The sequence below is a fragment of the Petromyzon marinus genome (assembly GCF_048934315.1).
Source record: "Petromyzon marinus isolate PM22_M1 ecotype Great Lakes invasive population chromosome 68 unlocalized genomic scaffold, UKy_Petmar_22M1.pri1.0 chr68_unloc.1, whole genome shotgun sequence".
In the NCBI taxonomy this organism is placed as follows: Eukaryota; Metazoa; Chordata; class Hyperoartia; order Petromyzontiformes; family Petromyzontidae; genus Petromyzon; species Petromyzon marinus.
Window position 1 is genome coordinate 4,302,402 of NW_027422597.1, and position 5,241 is coordinate 4,307,642.

Below are 5,241 nucleotides of genomic sequence, written 5' to 3' on the forward strand. Positions count from 1 at the left end.
CCCGGCTTGTGGCGAAGCCTTTTCAAGGCAAGGGTCACATTAGTGGCTGCGAGGTTGCCAGATGGCGCCACGTGGAGGAGGTTCGTGACACCCTCCTTGACGCTCCTCGTCTTCGTCTTCGTGACGCTCCCTGCGGTTGCGACGCTGAGACGACGTCGTGGGCAGCAGGAGGCAGTGCAGCGACATCCGTGGCTGTCCCTGCGCTGTGATAGTCTCTCAATGTCTGTCCACGTGTCCCGTCTTCACAACCCGCGCTTGCCAGCTTGGCGATGTACGGTCAAAGAACTCCCATAACCCACACGACATAGAGTAGCCTCTGTCCGTGTACGTATCTATGTATGTGTGTTGAACTTCTTTCGCACTGTACATAGCGCCCATGCTAATCGGGGGTGCGGGAGTACAGTCGTGGGTTAACAAGAATAACGATTATTTCAACTTGTAGCACCCTGCACGGTCAGTCGCTCGCTCTCTTACAGACAGGACGACCTCAGAGGTGCCAGGAGGGAGGATCCACAGACGAGGAGCGGGATAGGCAGCAGCCAGGCTGTGAGGAACCGGCACCATCAAAGATTGCTCCAACTCTGCGCTCCTCCTTTACATAGAAAAGTGGCGTTGGCAAATTTTTTATGGGAGGTTAAAAATTCTGGGAGCACCCGGATGAAAATTCACGTGTGGGAGGGAGGGAGAGTGAGCAATGTTCATGCAGAGCTCCTGGCCTTACCTCTACAAACTTTATTTTCTTCACCAGGGTTAAGACCAACCACAATTTACCAATATGAGGAAGTACCGAGAAGAAACCTCAACGTAACAATCAAACTTAATTACATTTCTGTCCACCTCATTAACATTAATACACCCATCAATGATGCAGAAATACCAATTTTGTTTTTTTAATGTGTCACAGAGCTATCTCGAAAGCATCCCAAATGGCGAGTGTCTGATTTTGGGAGGAGACTTCAAATGCACGCTCGATGTACTCAACTGCACTAGCACTGAGCAGTGCAAAAGCAGTGTCCTGAACACCTTGCGGGATGTGCTCTGCACGTACAGTCTGGTAGACGTGCGGCGGATGCAACATCTAAAGCAGCAAGGTTTCACCTTCACAAGAACAATAGCTGACAAAACATTGCTGCAGTCAAGCATTGACAGATTCTACATCTCAAAAGACCTTGAAAATAGTGAAGGATTCGGGCTGCACCACTGATATCGTCAACTTATACTTCTCCAAATTAAGATACGAGGAGTCCCAAGGGGATCACCACACTGGCATTTTAATAATGCCCTTTTTCAAGACACCACCTTCACTAATCTCTTTGGGATCTTCTGGGTGGAGTGGCAGGGAAAAGTTAACGACTGAGAACCAAAGGGGTGCAATGATGCAGTAAAGGTTAAGAACCACTGCCTTAGCGTGACCCTCGCCTTCAAAAGGCTTCCTCACTAGCCAGGTTCCATCACGCAGTGTTCATCAAGATGATCGTGAAATGTGCTCAGTGCTTGCACTCTACTGAGAATGCTACGCTTACGGAGTTTTTAATTTTTATGATCTTATGAAGCTTAACCAGTGACAATTTTGTTTTCCATGCTTGATGCTCTAAATACATTGCGAAGTGTTGTGATTCACATGACACAGACACAACGCCTACATAGCAACTGTTTAAAAGCAGAGCCACGTTGCACTCTAAAAATATCAGACAAATCCCATGACATGCTTCAGGCTGTTCGCCGACAACGACAAATGTAGATAGATGTCACAGATGATGTCACAATTAATTGATACTGTCAAAAAAAACATCGATTCACATCGCCTGACATTTAACAAAATCTTTCTGAATTTTTGTATATGCCCTTGAATTAGCAAACTTTATTTGGTGTACATGATCGTGGTTCTTGCTGTGTTTTTACTTTCTGTGCTGTCTTATTGCATTCGATAGAGAGATACATTTATAGCCCCATCAAATGCAAATGTTTCAAGTGTGGCTTTCTGGGTCGGGCTGCGTGCTGGGCAATGTTCCCTTCTCAAGCGTTCGAAAGGCGCTGCCGCAGGCATCTCCAGGGGTGTGCCACTCACAGCTCAACAGGTGAAGCCGCCCTTGGATGACGTGGCTGTGAGAAAAACAATGTATGCGTTAAACACGCAGACATTCGTCTGTGATACTACTGTAAAAATAAGAGCATTAATTAAAACTGTTGGTTGGGTAAAGTCGGACCAGGGACGGATGGCGATGTCAATCAGCTGCTGCGTGACGGCCTCCCCCCCCAGGCCGTGGAAGTAATTTGACCATACTTCACCACCCTGGCCACTCCGGGTTTGGTGAAAGGCGGCACGATGATCGACGTAGGAGCATATTGCAGTACAGTACAACAGGCGGTTGTGTGAGCGGTCTTCGTTGCCCAATGACATGGCCCAGCTTAGCGGCCGCAGAGCCACCTCGTGCAGACAGAGAGGAGGATTTGCGGGAGGCTTCACGGACGCCGCAATCTCGACGTGACCCTCCTCCCGCAACGACTCGAGCCTGGTGGCAGTGATTATTGGTAGTGGTGGTGCAAAGTAAAAAAGACAAAATAGCCTCCTCACCTTCAAAGCACTGCATCACGAGCGCTGTGCAGTGCGAGTGGAGGCGGCGCTGTCTCATGTTTTTTTTTTAATCTGCGGAGGGTGCTCCACTGCCAGCGCTTATTCTCGAGCAATTTAAGTTTTCATTGGACTGACTGGATTTTTTTTCTTTAGAGGCGAATGTCGAGTTTTATCTTGGACGCTGCGGTGGCTAGGAGATGTTAACTACCTCGCCTGGTATGCAGGAGGTCGTGGGTTCGATGCCGACCCTGATGCCTGCTGTAAATTTGGAGTTTGCATCTCTCTATCGCCGTAGTGGATTTTTCTCTGGATCCTCCGGGTTTTCCCTCCACATTTCCAACCAATGTCATGCATTTAGAGAATTTGCCAGCTACTATTAACGTCCATGTGATGATGATGTCAGCCACTTAGTTGAGCTGTCATTTTTGATGGCCAGGTTGTTTCTGAACAATATATGTATAACTCAGTGGGCCTTACCTGGTAAATTACAACGTAGTTTAGTTTACGTGAATTTATTCAGTATCTGCAGTGCACATTGCTTCAAGCTGAGCTATGTCTTGCACTCTAAAACTATCATACAGATCACACGACAATCTTCAGGGGCTGTTCGAGGACATCGCAAAATTCATAAATATGGCGTCAAAGTTGATCGAGACTCTAAAAACGCAGGCATTATCCATTCAAATGGCGTGACACATCACGAAGTCTCTATGACCGTCTTTGAGATGCCCATAAATTAGCAGACTCTTTTTTGGTATACTGTATTGTGCCTCTTTGCTGTGTTTTATTTACTATCTGCCCTGTCCGACTGCGTTCGAGAGAGATGCAGTAATAGTGATTTATAGCCCCATCAGCTGTCAATACTTCAATTGCGGCTTTCTGGGTTGGGCTGCGTGCTAAGCAATGTTCCTCTCTCGAGCATTCGCAAGGCGCTGCCGCAGGCATCTTCAGGGGCGTGCCACTCGCAGCTCGACCGGTAAAGCCGCCCTTGGATGACACGCGGCTGTGAGGAGACAAACAATGGGCGCGTTAAACACGCACACACATTCTTCTGTGATAAGTCTGTAACAAAAAAATAAGAAGAGCGGTAAACGATGTTAGACTTGGCAGATGTTGATCTCGGGTGGTCCAATTGGCAGTGCAATGCACGAACCCACTGCACCACCGCTCCACCCAGTTTTAAAATTTACATCCAATAATCGGGATTGGGAATTCCGTAATCTTACGATTGTAAATACGTTGACGTGAAGGTTTTCAAGTAATGGGGTAATGTTTTTCTTAAGTTATACGCAATGCAACATCGAGTTGTTAGAGATACATGCACTCGATCGCAGTGAAGAAAGCTGTCGCGTTCACCTAAAGGTGTTCAGGGCAAGGACACGTGCATCAGCTTTGTCTATATTATAGCAATACTACGAGAAACATTTTAATCAAAGATGGTCTTCTGGATAGCACATTCACAAAATGTATTAATTGGTGTGGTAATTATTGAAAAGTGACACGCATTTTGAATATCACACGGCAGTCCAGTAACTTCAGGTCAGAAGGTGAAGGTTTATTCACTCACATTGCGTCATCGTTGTGCTGTTCGCCTGTTGGCGTTGAGGTACGGCCCTAAAGAAGGCCGTCTCTGGTGTGTACCAATCACTTTCAAAGACAATGCCTATGTTGTGGTGCATATGACGACTCGGAGGCACATCTTCAGTAGGGACTTACGCCAGATGTTTATTAGGGGCTTTTGCCTATGGATGGATTAGAAGTGATCACTTGTCCCCAGGGGTAGAGGTTCTAAGCTCGGTTCTTCACCCGGACCACACTCTGTCTGCTCTATAGCACGGCTAGCTTCCCGGGCTTTCTCCTCTGCGTAGGCCGTGGGATCAGCCAACATCAACCGACCGAGGAGAGCAGCCGCTCCTATTGCTATCGCCGGCTTCTCTCCAGACTTCGTGAGCCCCATCCCTGGTTCACTCTTTAACCTCTCTTGTTCACGGGCTCATACAGCGACCCCGCTCACGTCACGGGCTCCTGCTTAAGTAACCCCCAGGAGACATGACGTCAATGCCCCGCCCCGCGCGCACGACGTCACGTCCCGTGATGTCATCGCACTGGAAGGTACGCATGATGTAATGTCCCCGACTACTCCTCTACACATATTTTATTATCAGAGCATGTTTGTTTGCATGTTCACCGCAAGTACCGTGAGTGGTTATTGCGAGCATGATTCCTTTCAAAAGGTTTCCATTTGGTGTTTGAACATCTGAACATAACTCCTGTTTTATTACTGCCAGAAAGGGTAAAACTTATTCTTATTTTTTTCACCCAGTGGTTTTGTCACGCACCGTCAAATGAGAACCCATAGACCGGTTCGACTACGAATTCCAACGCTCTGCGTGGAAACAAATCTCCACCGTGAGCAGTTACTGCGGCCTGCACCTATTTGGCTGTCAATCGTTAACAATGTAATAATGTTAATGAACACGAAACTTTGATGAAACAAAGAAGTTGTACTTACGTACCCATCGCCTAAATTGTGAACCACTGTTGTAGTGTATATTGTATAGCTTACTGTATAGTGTATTGTATAGTAGTGTAGTGTACAATGTAGTGTATTATGCAGTGTATATTGTAGTATATAGTAGTGTAGCGTATAGTGAAAAAATAAAATA

The 5,241-nt window shown here is 46.8% G+C and overlaps 1 long non-coding RNA gene across 1 annotated transcript; it reads right to left on the bottom strand.

The window, feature by feature from the left end:
* Positions 1-86: 86 nt before the first annotated feature.
* Positions 87-4,581, bottom strand: LOC142908018 (uncharacterized). The gene is made up of 3 exons (XR_012931555.1): positions 4,143-4,581; positions 2,576-3,578; positions 87-2,103 (listed from the first exon to the last, which is right to left on the bottom strand). It is a non-coding gene; the product is annotated as an uncharacterized LOC142908018 (long non-coding RNA).
* Between the last annotated feature and the right edge of the window lie 660 nt (positions 4,582-5,241).